Below are 18,865 nucleotides of genomic sequence, written 5' to 3'. Positions count from 1 at the left end.
CTCATTAAAATTTAATGGTACTCCCTTGCCCCAATTCTCATTTGCCCTCTTTTCACCTCTTGCACCTTCCTCATCACATCCAGCCTCTTTCTTTTATACATCTCCAAGTAATTTGCATTATTTCCCTGTAAAAATCGTCCAAATGCCTCTCTCTTCTCTTTCAATGATAATCTTACATCTTCATCCCACCACTCACTACCCTTTCTAATCTGCCAACCTCCCACGCCTCTCATGCCACAAGCATCTTTTGCGCAAGCCATCACTAGTTCCCTAAACACATCCCATTCCTCCCCCACTTCCCTTACCTCCTTTGTTCTCACCTTTTTCCTTTCTGTACTCAGTCCCTTCTGGTACTTCCTCACACAAGTCTCATTCCCAATCTCATTTACTCTCACCACTCTCTTCATACCAACATTCTCTCTTCTTTTCTGAAAACCTCTGCAAATCTTCACCTTCGCCTCCACAAGATAATCATCAGGCATCCCTCCAGTTGCACCTCTCAGCTCATCACGTTCCAAAAGTCTTTGTTTCGCGCGCCTATCAATTAACACGTAATCCAATAACGCTCTCTGACCATCTCTCCTACTTACGTACGTATACTTATGTATATATGTTTTTAAACCAGGTATTCCCAATCACCAGTCCTTTTGCTGCACATAGATATACAAGCTCTTCACCATTTCCATTTCCAACACTGAACACCCCAAGTACACCAATTATTCCCTCAACTGCCACATTACTCACCTTTGCATTCAATTCCCCCTTCACCATAACCCGGTCTCGTGCATCAAAACTACAAACACACTCAGTCAGCTGCTCCCAAAACACTTGCCTTTCATGATCTTTCTTCTCATGCCCAGGTGCATATGCACCAATAATCACCAATCTCTCTCCATCAACTTTCAGTTTTACCCATACCAATCTAGAGTTTACTTTCTGACACTCCATCACATACTCCCACCACTCCTGTTTCACGAGTAGTGCTACTCTTTCCCTTTCTCTTGTCCTCTCACTAACCCCTGATTTTACTCCCAAGACATTCCCAAACCACTCTTTCCCTTTACCCTTGAGCTTCGTTTCACTCAGAGCCAAAACTTCCAGGTTCCCTTCCTTAAACATACTACCTATCTTTCCTTTTTTTTCTCTTATCTTGGTTACATCTACACACATTTAGACACCCCAATCTGAGCTTTCGAGGAGGATGAGCACTCCCCACGTGACTCCTTTTGTTTCCCCATTTAGAAATTTAAAGTACAGGGGGGGTAGGGTTTCCAGCCCCCCGCTCCCGTTCCCATTTTTTTTTTTTTTTTTTTCCAAAAGAAGGAACAGAGGGGGGCCAGGTGTGGATATTCCACTAAGGCCCAGTCCTCTGTTCTTAACGCTACCTCGCTAACGCGGGAAATGGCGAATAGTTTAAAAGAAAAGAAAGATATATATATATATATATATATATATATATATATATATATATATATATATATATATATATATATATATATATATATATATATATATATATATATATATATATGTACATATGTATATATATATATATATAAGGGCAAATGAGAGTTGGGGTGAGAGAGTATCATTAAATTTTAGGGAGAATAAAAAGATGTTCTGGAAGGAGGTAAATAAAGTGCGTAAGACAAGGGAGCAAATGGGAGCTTCAGTGAAGGGCGCAAATGGGGAGGTGATAACAAGTAGTGGTGATGTGAGAAGGAGATGGAGTGAGTATTTTGAAGGTTTGTTGAATGTGTTTGATGATAGAGTGGCAGATATAGGGTGTTTTGGTCGAGGTGGTGTGCAAAGTGCGAGGGTTAGGGAAAATGATTTGGTAAACAGAGAAGAGGTAGTAAAAGCTTTGCGGAAGATGAAAGCCGGCAAGGCAGCAGGTTTGGATGATGTTGCAGTGGAATTTATTAAAAAAGGGGGTGACTGTATTGTTGACTGGTTGGTAAGGTTATTTAATGTATGTATGACTCATGGTGAGGTGCCTGAGGATTGGCGGAATGCGTGCATAGTGCCATTGTACAAAGGCAAAGGGGATAAGAGTGAGTGCTCAAATTACAGAGGTATAAGTTTGTTGAGTATTCCTGGCAAATTGTATGGGAGGGTATTGATTGAGAGGGTGTAGGCATGTACAAAGCATCAGATTGGGGAAGAGCAGTGTGGTTTCAGAAGTGGTAGAGGATGTGTGGATCAGGTGTTTGCTTTGAAGAATGTATGTGAGAAATACTTAGAAAAGCAAATGGATTTGTATGTAGCATTTATGGATCTGGAGAAGGCATATGATAGAGTTGATAGAGATGCTCTGTGGAAGGTATTAAGAATATATGGTGTGGAAGGCAAGTTGTTAGAAGCAGTGAAAAGTTTTTATCGAGGATGTAAGGCATGTGTACGTGTAGGAAGAGAGGAAAGTGATTAGTTCTCAGTGAATGTAGGTTTGCGGCAGGGGTGTGTGATGTCTCCATGGTTGTTTAATTTGTTTATGGATGGGGTTGTTAGGGAGGTGAATGCAAGAGTTTTGGAAAGAGGGGCAAGTATGAAGTCTGTTGTGGATGAGAGAGCTTGGGAAGTGAGTCAGTTGTTGTTCGCTGATGATACAGCGCTGGTGGCTGATTCATGTGAGAAACTACAGAAGCTGGTGACTGACTTTGGTAAAGTGTGTGAAAGAAGAAAGTTAAGAGAAAATGTGAATAAGAGCAAGTAGGGTTGAAGGTCAAGTCAATTGGGAGGTGAGTTTGAATGGAGAAAAACTGGAGGAAGTAAAGTGTTTTAGATATCTGGGAGTGGATCTGGCAGCGGATGGAACAATGGAAGCGGAAGTGGATCATAGGGTGGGGTAGGGGGCGAAAATTTTGGGAGCCTTGAAGAATGTGTGGAAGTCGAGAACATTATCTCGGAAAGCAAAAATGGGTATGTTTGAAGGAATAGTGGTTCCAACAATGTTGTATGTTTGCGAGGCGTGGACTATGGATAGAGTTGTGCGCAGGAGGATGGATGTGCTGGAAATGAGATGTTTGAGGACAATGTGTGGTGTGAGGTGGTTTGATCGAGCAAGTAACGTAAGGGTAAGAGAGATGTGTGGAAATAAAAAGAGCGTGGTTGAGAGAGCAGAAGAGGGTGTTTTGAAATGGTTTGGTCACATGGAGAGAATGAGTGAGGAAAGATTGACCAAGAGGATATATGTGTCGGAGGTGGAGGGAACGAGGAGAAGAGGGAGACCAAATTGGAGGTGGAAAGATGGAGTGAAAAAGATTTTGTGTGATCTGGGCCTGAACATGCAGGAGGGTGAAAGGAGGGCAAGGAATAGAGTGAATTGGAGCGATGTGGTATACCGGGGTTGACGTGCTGTCAGTGGATTGAATCAGGGCATGTGAAGCGTCTGGGGTAAACCATGGAAAGCTGTGTAGGTATGTATATTTGCGTGTGTGGACGTATGTATATACATGTGTATGGGGGTGGGTTGGGCCATTTCTTTCGTCTGTTTCCTTGCGCTACCTCGCAAACGCGGGAGACAGCGACAAAGCAAAAAAAAAAAATATATATATATATATATATATATATATATATATATATATATATATATATATATATATATATATATATATATATATTTTTTTTTTTTTTTTTTTTCTTTTTTGCTTTGTCGCTGTCTCCCGCGTTTGCGAGATATCGCAAGGAAACAGACGAAAGAAATGGCCCAACCCACCCCCATACACATGTATATACACACACGTCCACACACGCAAATATACATACCTATACATCTCAATATACACATATATATACACACAGAGACACATACATATATACCCATGGACACAATTCACACTGTCTGCCTTTATTCATTTCCATCGCCACCTCGCCACACATGGAATACCATCCCCCTCCCCCCTCATGTGTGCGAGGTAGGGCTAGGAAAAGACTACAAAGGGCCCATTCGTTCACACTCAGTGTCTAGCTGACATGCAATAATGCCCGAAACCACAGCTCCCTTTCCACATCCAGGCCCCACACGGCTTTCCATGGTTTACCCCAGACGCTTCACATGCCCTGATTCAATCCACTGACAGCACGTCAACCCCGGTATACCACATCGATCCAATTCACTCTATTCCTTGCCCGCCTTTCACCCTCCTGCATGTTCAGGCCCCGATCACTCAAAATCTTTTTCACTCCATCTTTCCACCTCAAATTTGGTCTCCCACTTCTCCTCGTTCCCTCAACCTCCGACACATATATCCTCTTGGTCAATCTTTCCTCACTCATTCTCTCCATGTGCCCAAACCATTTCAAAACACCCTCTTCTGCTCTCTCACCAACGCTCTTTTTATTTCCACACATCTCTCTTACCCTTACATTACTTACTCGATCAAACCACCTCACACCACACATTATCCTCAAACATCTCATTTCCAGCACATCCACCCTCCTGCGCACAAATCTATCCATAGCCCACGCCTCGCAGCCATACAGCATCGTTGGAACCACTATTCCTTCAAACATACCCATTTTTGCTTTCCGTGATAATGTTCTCGACTTCCACACATTCTTCAAGGCTCCCATGATTTTCGCCCCCTCCCCACCCTATGATTCACTTCCGCTTCCATTGTTGCATCCGCTGCCAGATCCACTCCCAGATATCTAAAACACTTTACTTCCTCCAGTTTTTCTCCATTCAAAATTACCTCCCAATTGACTTGACCGTCAACCCTACTGTACCTAATAACCTTGCTCTTAATCACATTTACTCTTAATTTTCTTCTTTCACACACTTTACGAAACTCAGTCACCAGCTTCTGCAGTTTCTCACATGAATCAGCCACCAGCGCTGTATCATCAGCGAACAACAACTGACTCACTTCCCAAGCTCTCTCATCCACAACAGTCTTCATTCTTGCCCCTCTTTCCAAAACTCTTGCATTCATCTCCCTAACAACCCCATCCATAAACAAATTAAACAACCATGGAGACATCACACACCTCTGCCGCAAACCTACATTCATTGAGAACCAATCACTTTCCTCTCTTCCTACACGTACACATGCCTTACATCCTCGATAAAAGCTTTTCACTGCTTCTAACAACTTCCCACCCACACCATATATTCTTAATACCTTCCACAGAGCATCTCTATCAACTCTATCATATGCCTTCTCCAGATCCACAAATGCTACATACAAATCCATTTGCTTTTCTAAGTATTTCTCACATACATTCTTCAAATCAAACACCTGATCCACACACCCTCTACCACTTCTGAAACCACACTGCTCTTCCCCAATCTGATGCTCTGTACATGCCTTCACCCTCTCAGTCAATACCCTCCCATATAATTTACCAGGAATACTCAACAAACTTATACCTCTGTAATTTGAGCACTCACTCTTATCCCCTTTGCTTTTGTAGAATGGCACTATACACGCATTCCGCCAATCCTCAGGCACCTCACCATGAGACATACATACATTAAATAACCTTACCAACCAGTCAACAATACTGTCACCCCCTTTTTTAATAAATTCCACTGCAATACCATCCAAACCTGCTGCCTTGCCGGCTTTCATCTTCCGCAAGGCTTTTACTACCTCTTCTCTGTTTACCAAATCATTTTCCCTAACCCTCTCACTTTGCACACCACCTCGACCAAGACACCCTATATCTGCCACTCTATCATCAAACACATTCAACAAACCTTAAAAATACTTACTCCATCTCCTTCTCACATCACCACTACTTGTTATCACCTCCTCATTTGCACCCTTCACTGAAGTTCCCATTTGCTCCCTTGTCTTACGCACTTTATTTACCTCCTTCCAGAACATCTTTTTATTCTCCCTAAAATTTAATGATACTCTCTCACCCCAACTCTCATTTGCCCTCTTTTTCACCTCTTGCACCTTTCTCTTGACTTCCTGTCTCTTTCTTTTATACATCTCCCACTCAACTACATTTTTTCCCTACAAAAATCGTCCAAATGCCTTTCTCTTCTCTTTCACTAATAATCTTACTTCTTCATCCCACCACTCACTACCCTTTCTAATCAACCCACCTCCCACGCTTCTCATGCCACAAGCATCTTTTGCGCAATCCATCACTGATTCCCTAAATACATCCCATTCCTCCCCCACTCCCCTTACTTCCATTGTTCTCACCTTTTTCCATTCTGTACTCAGTCTCTCCTGGTACTTCCTCACACAAGTCTCCTTCCCAAGCTCACTTACTCTCACCACCCTCTTCACCCCAACATTTACTCTTTTTTTCTGAAAACCCATACAAATCTTCACCTTAGCCTCCACAAGATAATGATCAGACATCCCTCCAGTTGCACCTCTCAGCACATTTACATCCAAAAGTCTCTCTTTCGCGCGCCTGTCAATTAACACGTAATCCAATAACGCTCTCTGGCCATCTCTCCTACTTACATACGTATACTTATGTATATCTCGCTTTTTAAACCAGGTATTTGCAATCACCAGTCCTTTTTCAGCACATAATTCTACAAGCTCTTCACCATTTCCATTTACAACACTGAACACCCCATGCATACCAATTATTCCCTCAACTGCCACATTACTCACCTTTGCATTCAAATCACCTATCACTATAACCCGGTCGCGTGCATCAAAACCACTAACACCCTCATTCAGCTGCTCCCAAAACGCTTGCCTCTCATGATCTTTCTTCTCATGCCCAGGTGCATATGCACCAATAATCCCCCATATCTCTCTTTCAGTTTTACCCATATTAATCGAGAATTTACTTTCGTACATTGTATCACATACTACCACAACTCCTGTTTCAGGAGTACTGCTACTCCTTCCCTTGCTCTTGTCTCTCACTAACCCCTGACTTTACTCCCAAGACATTCCCAATCCACTCTTCCCCTTTACCCTTGAGCTTCGTTTCACTCAGAGCCAAAACATCCAGGTTCCTTTCCTCAAACATTCTACCTATCTCTCCTTTTTTCACATCTTGGTTACATCCACACACATTTAGACACAGAGTCTACGAGGAGGATGAGCACTCCCCGCATGACTCCTTCTGTTTCCCATTTTTTAGAAAGTTAAAAATACGAGGAGGGGAGGATTTCTGGCCCCCCGCTCCCGTCCCCTCTAGTCGCCTTCTACGACACGTGAGGACATATATATATATATGTCTGTGTGTGTATATATAAGTATATGTTGAGATGTACAGGTATGTATATGTGTCCATATAGACGTGTATGTATATACATATGTATATGGGTGGGTTGAGCCACTCTCTCGTCTGTTTCCTTGCGCTACCTCGCTAACGCGTGACACAGGGACAAAGTACAATAATTAAAGAATAATATTCATGCATACATACATATATATATATATATATATATATATATATATATATATATATATATATATATATATATATATATATATATATATATATATATATATATATATATATATATCCCTGGGGTTAGGGGAGAAAGAATACTTCCCACGTATTCCCTGCGTGTCGTAGAAGGCGACTAAAAGGGGAGGGAGCGGGTGGCTGGAAATCCTCCCCTCTCTCTTTTTTTTTCCAAAAGAAGGAACAGAGAAGGGGGCCAGGTTAGGATGTTCCCTCAAAGGCCCAGTCCTCTGTTCTTAACGCTACCTCGCTAACACGGGAAATGGCGAATAGTTTGAAAAAAAAAAAAAAAAAAAAAAAAAAAAAATATATATATATATATATATATATATATATATATATATATATATATATATATATATATATATATATATATATATATATATATGAATATATATATATATATATATATACATATATATATATTTATATATATCGAGGATGTAAGGCATGTGTACGTGTAGGAAGAGAGGAAAGTGATTGGTTCTCAGTGAATGTAGGTTTGCGGCAGGGGTGTGTGATGTCTCCATGGTTGTTTAATTTGTTTATGGATGGGGTTGTTAGGGAGGTAAATGCAAGAGTCCTGGAAAGAGGGGCAAGTATGAAGTCTGTTGGGGATGAGAGAGCCTGGGAAGTGAGTCAGTTGTTGTTCGCTGATGATACAGCGCTGGTGGCTGATTCATGTGAGAAACTGCAGAAGCTGGTGACTGAGTTTGGTAAAGTGTGTGGAAGAAGAAAGTTAAGAGTAAATGTGAATAAGAGCAAGGTTATTAGGTACAGTAGGGTTGAGGGTCAAGTCAATTGGGAGGTAAGTTTGAATGGAGAAAAACTGGAGGAAGTGAAGTGTTTTAGATATCTGGGAGTGGATCTGTCAGCGGATGGAACCATGGAAGCGGAAGTGGATCATAGGGTGGGGGAGGGGGCGAAAATTTTGGGAGCCTTGAAAAATGTGTGGAAGTCGAGAACATTATCTCGGAAAGCAAAAATGGGTATGTTTGAAGGAATAGTGGTTCCAACAATGTTGTATGGTTGCGAGGCGTGGGCTATGGATAGAGTTGTGCGCAGGAGGATGGATGTGCTGGAAATGAGATGTTTGAGGACAATGTGTGGTGTGAGGTGGTTTGATCGAGTAAGTAACGTAAGGGTAAGAGAGATGTGTGGAAATAAAAAGAGCGTGGTTGAGAGAGCAGAAGAGGGTGTTTTGAAATGGTTTGGGCACATGGAGAGAATGAGTGAGGAAAGATTGACCAAGAGGATATATGTGTCGGAGGTGGAGGGAACGAGGAGAAGAGGGAGACCAAATTGGAGGTGGAAAGATGGAGTGAAAAAGATTTTGTGTGATCGGGGCCTGAACATGCAGGAGGGTGTAAGGAGGGCAAGGAATAGAGTGAATTGGAGCAATGTGGTATACAGGGGTTGACGTGCTGTCAGTGGAGTGAATCAAGGCATGTGAGGCGTCTGGGGTGGACCATGGAAAGCTGTGTAGGTATGTATACACGTGTGTGGACATGTGTATGTACATGTGTATGGGGGGGGGGGGGGGCCATTTCTTTCGTCTGTTTCCTTGCGCTACCTCGCAGACGCGGGAGACAGCGACAAAGTATAAAAAAAAAAAAAAAAAAAAAAAAATATATATATATATATATATATATATATATATATATATATATATATATATATATATATATATATATATATATATATATATATTTTATAATATTCGCCATTTCCCGCGTTAGCGAGGTAGCGTTAAGAGCAGAGGACTGGGCCTTTGAGGGAATATCCTCATCTGGCCCCCTTCTCTGTTCCTTCTTTGGAAAAAAAAAAAAAAACAATAGGGGAGGATTTCCAGCCCCCCGCTCCCTTCCCTTTTAGTCGCCTTGTAGGACACGCAGGGAATACGTAGGAAGTATTCTTTCTCCCCTGTCCCCAGGGATAATATATATATATATATATATATATATATATATATATATATATATATATATATATATATATATATATATATATATTTTTTTTTTTTTTTTTTTGCTTTGTCGCTGTCTCCCGCGTTTGCGAGGTAGCGCAAAGAAACAGACGAAAGAAATGGCCCAACCCACTCCCATTCACTTGTATATACATACGTCCACACACGCAAATATACATACCTACACAGCTTTCCATGGTTTACCCCAGACGCTTCTCATCATGCCTTGATTCAATCCACTGACAGCACGTCAACCCCGGTATACCACATCGCTCCAATTCACTCTATTCCTTGCCCTCCTTTCACCCTCCTGCATGTTCAGGCCCCGATCACACAAAATCTTTTTCACTCCATCTTTCCACCTCCAATTTGGTCTCCCTCTTCTCCTCGTTACCTCCACCTCCGATACATATATTCTCTTGGTCAATCTTTCCTCACTCATTCTCTCCATGTGCCCGAACCATTTCAAAACACCCTCTTCCGCTCTCTCAACCACGCTCTTTTTATTTCCACACATCTCTCTTACCCTTACGTTACTTACTCGATCAAACCACCTCACACCACATATTGTCCTCAAACATCTCATTTCCAGCACATCCATCCTCCTGCGCACAACTCTATCCATAGCCCACGCCTCGCATCCATACAACATTGTTGCAACCACTATTCCCTCAAACATACCCATTTTTGCTTTCCGAGATAATGTTCTCGACTTCCACACATTCTTCAAAGCTCCCAGAATTTTCGCCCCCTCTCCCACCCTATGATCCACTTCCGCTTCCATGGTTCCATCCGCTGCCAGATCCACTCCCAGATATCTAAAACACTCCACTTCCTCCAGTTTTTCTCCATTCAAACTCACCTCCCAATTGACTTGACCGTCAACCCTACTGTACCTAATAACCTTGCTCTTATTCACATTTACTCTTAACTTTCTTCTTTCACACACTTTACCAAACTCAGTCACCAGTTTCTGCAGTTTCTCACATGAATCAGCCACCAACGCTGTATCATCAGCGAACAACAACTGACTCACTTCCCAAGCTCTCTCATCCCCAACAGACTTCATACTTGCCTCTCTTTCCAAAACTCTTGCATTCACCTCCCTAACAACCCCATCCATAAACAAATTAAACAACCATGGAGACATCATACATCCCTGCCGCAAACCTACATTCACTGAGAACCAATCACTTTCCTCTCTTCCTACAGGTACACATGCCTTACATCCTCGATAAAAACTTTTCACTGCTTCTAACAACTTGCCTCCCACACCATATATTCTTAATACCTTCCACAGAGCATCTCTATCAACTCTATCATATGCCTTCTCCAGATCCATAAATGCTACATACAAATCCATTTGCTTTTCTAAGTATTTCTCACATACATTCTTCAAAGCAAACACCTGATCCACACATCCTCTACCCCTTCTGAAACCACACTGCTCTTCCATAATCTGATGCTCTGTACATGCCTTCACCCTCTAAATCAATATCCTCCCATATAATTTACCAGGAATACTCAACAAACTTATACCTCTGTAATTTGAGCACTCACTCTTATCCCCTTTGCCTTTGTACAATGGCACTATGCACGCATTCCGCCAATCCTCAGGCACCTCACCATGAGTCATACATACATTAAATAACCTTACCAACCAGTCAACAATACAGTCACCCCCTTTTTTAATAAATTCCACTGCAATACCATCCAAACTTGCTGCCTTGCCGGCTTTCATCTTCCGCAAAGCTTTTACTACCTCTTCTCTGTTTACCAAATCATTTTCCCTAACCCTCTTACTTTGCACACCACCTCGACCAAAACCTCGACTTCCACACATTCTTCAAGGCTCCCAAAATTTTCGCCCCCTCCCCCACCCTATGATCCACTTGATCAGGTGTTTGCTTTGAAGAATGTATGTGAGAAATACTTAGAAAAGCAAATGGATTTGTATGTAGCATTTATGGATCTTTATGGATTTTCTCCCTTGCCTTACGCACTTTATTTATCTCCCTCCAAAACATCTTTTTATTCACCCTAAAATCTAATGATACTCTCTGACCCCAACTCTCATTTTCCTCTTTTTCACATCTCGCACCTTTCTCTTGACCTCCTACCTCTTTCTTTCATACATCTCCAACTCATTTGCATTTTTTCCCTGCAAAAATCATCCAAATGCCTCTCTCTTCTCTTTCACTAATAATCTTACTTCTTCATTCCACCACTTACTACCCTTTCTAATCAACCCACCTCCCACGCTTCTCATGCCACAATCATCTTTTCCGCAAGCCATCACTGCTTCAATAAATACTTCCCATTCCTCCCCAACTCCCATTACCTACTTTGTTCTCACCTTTTTCCATTCTGTACTCAGTCTCTCCTGGTACTTCCGGTCTTGTGCATCAAAACCACTAACACACTCATTCAGCTGCTCCCAAAACACTTGCCTCTCATGATGTTTCTTCTCATGCCCAGTGATGGGTGATGGGTGATTTGAATGCAAAGGTGAGTAATGTGGCAGTTGAGGGAATAATTGGTATACATAGGGTGTTCAGAGTTGTAAATAGAAATGGTGAAGAGCTTGTAGATTTATGTGCTGAAAAAGAACTGGTGATTGGGAATACTTGGTTTAAAAAGCGAGATATACATAAGTATAAGTAAGTAAATAGGAGAGATGGCCAGAGAGAGTTATTGGATTACGTCTTAATTGACAGGCGCGCGAAAGAGAGACTTTTGGATGTTAATGTGCTGAGAGGTGCAACTGGAGGGATGTCTGATCATTATCTTGTGGAGGCGAAGGTGAAGATTTGTATGGGTTTTCAGAAAAGAATAGAGAATGTTGGGGTGAAGAGAGTGGTGAGAGTAAGTGAGCTTGGGAAGGAGACTTGTGTGAGGAAGTACCAGAAGAGACTGAGTGCAGAATGGAAAAAAGTGAGAACAAAGGAGGTAAGTGGAGTGGGGGGAGGAATGGGATGTAATTAGGGAAGCAGTGATGGCTTGCGCAAAGATGCTTGTGGCATGAGAAGCGTGGGAGGTGGGTTGATTACAAAAGGTAGTGAGTGGTGGGATGAAGAAGTAAGATTCTTGGTAAAAGAGAAGAGAGAGGCATTTGGGCGATTTTTGCAGGGAAAAAATGCAAATGAGTGGGAGATGTATAAAAGAAAGAGGCAGGAGCTCAAAACAAAGGTGCAAAAGGTGAAAAAGAGGGCAAATGAGAGTTGGGGTGAGAGAGTATTATTAAATTTTAGGAAGAATAAAAAGATGTTCTGGAAGGAGATAAATAAAGTGCGTAAGACAAGGGAGCAAATGGGAACTTCAGTGAAGGGGGCTAATGGGGAGGTGATAACAAGTAGTGGTGATGTGAGAAGGAGATGGAGTGAGTATTTTGAAGGATTGTTGAATGTGTTTGATGATAGAGTGGCAGACATAGGGTGTTTTGGTCGAGGTGGTGTGCAAAGTGAGAGGGTTAGGGAAAATGATTTGGTAAACAGAGAAGAGGTAGTAAAAGCTTTGCGGAAGATGAAAACCGGCAAGGCAGGAGGTTTGGATGGTATTGCAATAGAATTTATTAAAAAAGGGGGTAACTGTATTGTTGACCAGTTGGTAAGGTTATCTAATGTATGTATGATTCATGGTGAGGTACCTGAGGATTTGCGGAATGCTTGTATAGTACCATTGTATAAAGGCAAAGGGGATAAGAGTGAGTGCTCAAATGACAGATGTATAAGTTTGTCGAGTATTCCTGGTAAATTATATGGGAGGGTATAGATTGAGAGGGTGAAGGCATGTACAGAGCATCAGATTGGTAAGAGCAGTGTGGTTTCAGAAGTGGTAGAGGATGTGTGGATCAGATGTTTGCTTTGAAGGATGTATGTGAGAAAGACTTAGAAAAGCAAATGGATTTGTATGTAGCATTTATGGATCAGGAGAAGTCATATGATAGAGTTGACAGAGATGCTCTGTGGAAGGTACTAGGAATGTATGGTGTGGGAGACAAGTTGTTAAAATCAGTGAAAAGTTTTTATCGAGGATGTAAGGCATGTGTACGTGTGGGAAAAGAGGAAAGTGATTGGTTCTCAGTGAATGTAGGTTTGCGGCAGGGGTGTGTGATGTCTCCATAGTTGTTTAAATTGTTTATGGATGGGGTTGTTAGGGAGGTGAATGAAAGAGCTTTGGAAAGAGGGGCAAGTATGCAGTCTGTTGGGGATTAAAGAGTTTGGGAAGTGAATCAGTTGATGTTCGCTGATGATACAGCGCTGGTGGTTGATCTATATTAGAAACTGCAGAAGCTGGTGACTTAGTTTGGTAAAGTGTGTGAAATATGAAAGTTAAGAGTAAATGTGAATAAGAGCAAGGTTATTAGGTACAGTAGGGTTGAGGGTCAAGTCAATTGGGAGGAAAGTTTGAATGGAGAATAACTGGAGGAAGTAAAGTGTTTTAGATATCTGGGAGTGGATTTGGCAGCGGATAGATCCATGGAAGTGAAACTGAATCATAGGGTGGGGGAGGGGGCGAAATCCTGGGAGCCTTGAAGAATGTTTGGAAGTCGAGAACATTATCTCGTAAAGCAAAAATGGGTATGTTTGAAGGAATAGTGGTTCCAACAATGTTGTATGGTTGCGAGGCGTGGGCTATGGATAGAGTTGTGCGCAGGAGGGTGGATGTACTGGAAATGAGATGTTTGAGGACAATATGTGGTGTGAGGTGGTTTGATCGAGTAAGTAATGTAAGGGTAAGAGAGATGTGTGGAAATAAAAAGAGTGTGGTTGAGAGAGCAGAAGAGGGTGCTTTGAAATGGTTTGGGCACATGGAGAGAATGAGTTAGGAAAGATTGACCAAGAGGATATATGTGTCGGAGGTGGAGGGAACGAGGGGAAGTGGGAGACCAAATTATAGGTGGAAAGATGAAGTGAAAAAGATTTTGAGTGATCGGGGCCTGAACATGCAGGGGGGTGAAAGCCGGGCAAGGAATAGAGTGAATTGGATTGTTGTGGTATACCGGGGTTGACGTGCTGTCAATGGATTGCATCAGGGCATGTGAAGCGTCTGCGGTAAACCATGGAAAGTTCTGTGGGGCCTGGATGTGGAAGGGGAGCTGTGGTTTCCGGCATTATTATATGGCAGCTAGAGACTGAGTGTGAACGAATGGAGCCTTTGTTGTCTTTTCCTAGCGCTACCTCCCACACATGGGAGGTGGCGATGGGAATAAGTAAAGGCAGGCAGTATGAATTATGTACATGTATATATATGTATGTGTCTTTGTGTGTATATATATGTGTACATTGAGTTGTATAGGTATGTATATTTGCGTGTGTGGACGTGTATGTATATACATGTGTATGGGGGTGGGTTGGGTCATTTCTTTCGTCTGTTTCTTTGCGTTACCTCGCAAATGCGGAAGACAGCCACATTGGCAAAAAAAAAAAAAAAATTATATATATATATATATATATATATATATATATATATATATATATATATATATATATATATATATATATATATATATATATATATATGTATAGATATATATATATATATATATATATATATATATATATATATATATATATATATATATATATATATATATATATATATATATATATATATATATATATATATATATATATATATATATATATATATATATATATATATATATATGTATATATATATATATATATTTTTTTTTTTTTTTTTTTTATACTTTGTCGCTGTCTCCCGCGTTTGCGAGGTAGCGCAAGGAAACAGACGAAAGAAATGGCCCAACCCCCCCCCCCCATACACATGTATATACATACGTCCACACACGCAAATATACATACCTACACAGCTTTCCATGGTTTACCCCAGACGCTTCACATGCCTTGATTCAATCCACTGACAGCACGTCAACCCCGGTATACCACATCGCTCCAATTCACTCTATTCCTTGCCCTCCTTTCACCCTCCTGCATGTTCAGGCCCCGATCACACAAAATCTTTTTCACTCCATCTTTCCACCTCCAATTTGGTCTCCCTCTTCTCCTCGTTCCCTCCACCTCCGACACATATATCCTCTTGGTCAATTTTTCCTCACTCATTCTCTCTATGTGCCCAAACCATTTCAAAACACCCTCTTCTGCTCTCTCAACCACGCTCTTTTTATTTCCACACATCTCTCTTACCCTTACGTTACTTACTCGATCAAACCACCTCACACCACACATTGTCCTCAAACATCTCATTTCCAGCACATCCACCCTCCTGCTCACCACTCTATCCATAGCCCACGCCTCGCAACCATACAACATTGTTGGAACCACTATTCCTTCAAACATACCCATTTTTGATTTCCGAGATAATGTTCTCGACTTCCACACATTCTTCAAGGCTCCCAGAATTTTCGCCCCCTCCCCCACCCTATGATCCACTTCCGCTTCCATGGTTCCATCCGCTGCCAGACCCACTCCCAAATATCTAAAACACTTCACTTCCTCCAGTTTTTCTCCATTCAAACTCACCTCCCAATTGACTTGACCTTCAACCCTACTGTACCTAATAACCTTGCTCTTATTCAAATTTACTCTTAACTTTCTTCTTTCACACACTTTACCAAACTTAGACGCCAGCTTCTGCAGTTTCTCACATGAATCAGCCACCAGCGCTGTATCATCAGCGAACAACAACTAACTCACTTCCCAAGCTCTCTCATCCCCAACAGACTTCATACTTGCCCCTCTTTCCAAAACTCTTGCATTCACCTCCCTAACAACCCCATCCATAAACAAATTAAAAAACCATGGAGACATCACACACCCCTGCCGCAAACCTACATTCACTGAGAACCAATCACTTTCCTCTCTTCCTACACGTACACAGGCCTTACATCCTCGATAAAAACTTTTCACTGCTTCTAACAACTTGCCTCCCACACCATATATTGTTAATACCTTCCACAGAGCATCTCTATCAACTCTATCATATGAGTTTTCCAGATCCATAAATGCTACATACAAATCCATTTGCTTTTCTAAGTATTTCTCACATACATTATTCAAAGCAAACACCTGATTCACACATCCTCTACCACTTCTGAAACCGCATATATATATATATATATATATATATATATATATATATATATATATATATATATGTGCTGAAAAAGGACTGGTGATTGGGAATACCTGGTTTAAAAAGCGAGATATGTATAAGTATACGTATGTAAGTAGGAGAGATGGCCAGAGAGCGTTATTGGATTACGTGTTAATTGACTGGCGCGCGAAAGAGAGACTTTTGGATGTTAATGTGCTGAGAGGTGCAACTAGATGGATGTCTGATCATTATCTTGTGGAGGCTAAGGTGAAGATTTGTATGGGTTTTCAGAAAAGAAGAGTGAATGTTGGGGTGAAGAGGTTGGTGAGAGTAAGTGAGCTTGGGAAGGAGACTTGTGTGAGGAAGTACCACGAGAGACTGAGTACAGAATGGAAAAAGGTGAGAACAATGGAAGTAAGGGGAGTGGGGGAGGAATGGGATGTATTTAGGGAATCAGTGATGGATTGCGCAAAAGATGCTTGTGGCATGAGAAGAGTGGGAGGTGGGTTGATTAGAAAGGGTAGTGAGTGGTGGGATGAAGAAGTAAGAGTATTAGTGAAAGAGAAGAGAGAGGCATTTGGACGATTTTTGCAGGGAAAAAATGCAGTTGAATGGGAGACGTATAAAAGAAAGAGACAGGAGGTCAAGAGAAAGGTGCAAGAGGTGAAAAAAAGGGCAAATGAGAGTTGGGGTGAGAGAGTATCATTAAATTTTAGGGAGAATAAAAAGATGTTCTGGAAGGAGGTAAATAAAGTGCGTAAGACAAGGGAGCAAATGGGAACTTCAGTGAAGGGCGCAAATGGGGAGATGATAACAAGTAGTGGTGATGTGAGAAGGAGATGGAGTGAGTATTTTGAAGGTTTGTTGAATGTGTTTGATGATAGAGTGGCAGATATAGGGTGTTTTGGTCGAGGTGGTATCCAGAGTGAGAGGGTTAGGGAAAATGATTTGATAAACAGAGAAGAGGTAGTAAAAGCTTTGCGGAAGATGAAAGCCGGCAAGGCAGCAGGTTTGGATGGTATTGCAGTGAAATTTATTAAAAAAAGGGGGTGACTGTATTGTTGACTGGTTGGTAAGGTTATTTAATGTATGTATGACTAATAGTGAGGTGCCTAAGGATTGGCGGAATGCGCGCATAGTGCCATTGTACAAAGGCAAAGGGGATAAGAGTGAGTGCTCAAATTACAGAGGTATAAGTTTGTTGAGTATTCCTGGTAAATCATATGGGAGGGTATTGATTGAGAGGGTGAAGGCATGTACAGAGCATCAGATTGGGGAAGAGCAGTGTGGTTTCAGAAGTGCTAGAGGATGTGTGGATCAGGTGTTTGCTTTGAAGAATGTATGTGAGAAATACTTAGAAAAGCAAATGGATTTGTATGTAGCATTTATGGATCTGGAGAAGGCATATGATAGAGTTGATAGAGATGCTCTGTGGAAGGTATTAAGAATATATGGTGTGGGAGGCAAGTTGTTAGAAGCAGTGAAAAGTTTTTATCGAGGATGTAAGGCATGTGTACGTGTAGGAAGAGAGGAAAGTGATTGGTTCTCAGTGAATGTAGGTTTGCGGCAGGGGTGTGTGATGTCTCCATGGTTGTTTAATTTGTTTATGGGTGGGGTTGTTAGGGAGGTGAATGCAAGAGTTTTGGAAAGAGGGGCAAGTATGAAGTCTGTTGTGGATGAGAGAGCTTGGGAAGTGAGTCATTTGTTGTTCGCTGATGATACAGCGCTGGTGGCTGATTCATGTGAGAAACTGCAGAAGCTGGTGACTGAGTTTGGTAAAGTGTGTGAAAGAAGAAAGTTAAGAGTAAATGTGAATAAGAGCAAGGTAATTAGGTACAGTAGGGTTGAGGGTCAAGTCAACTGGGAGGTAAGTTTGAATGGAGAAAAACTGGAGGAAGTAAAGTGTTTTAGATATCTGGGAGTGGATCTGGCAGCGGATGGAACCATGGAAGCGGAAGTGGATCATAGGGTTGGGTAGGGGGCGAAAATCCTGGGAGCCTTGAAGAATGTGTGGAAGTCGAGAACATTATCTCAGAAAGTTGTATGGTTGCGAGGCGTGGGCTATGGATAGAGTTGTACGCAGGAGGATGGATGTGCTGGAAATGAGATGTTTGAGGACAATATGTGGTGTGAGGTGGTTTGATCGAGTAAGTAACGTGAGGGTAAGAGAGATGTGTGGAAATAAAAAGAGCGTGGTTGAGAGAGCAGAAGAGGGTGTTTTGAAATGGTTTGGGCACATTGAGAGAATGAGTGAGGAAAGATTGACCAAGAGGATATATGTGTCGGAGGTGGAGGGAACGAGGAGAAGTGGGAGACCAAATTGAAGGTGGAAAGATGGAGTGAAAAAGATTTTGTGTGATCGGGGCCTGAACATGCAGGAGGATGAAAGGAGGGCAAGGAATAGAGTGAATTGGATCG

Source organism: Panulirus ornatus, chromosome 39 (genome assembly GCF_036320965.1).
Source record: "Panulirus ornatus isolate Po-2019 chromosome 39, ASM3632096v1, whole genome shotgun sequence".
Taxonomy (NCBI): Eukaryota; Metazoa; Arthropoda; class Malacostraca; order Decapoda; family Palinuridae; genus Panulirus; species Panulirus ornatus.
This window is presented reverse-complemented; position numbering follows the sequence as displayed.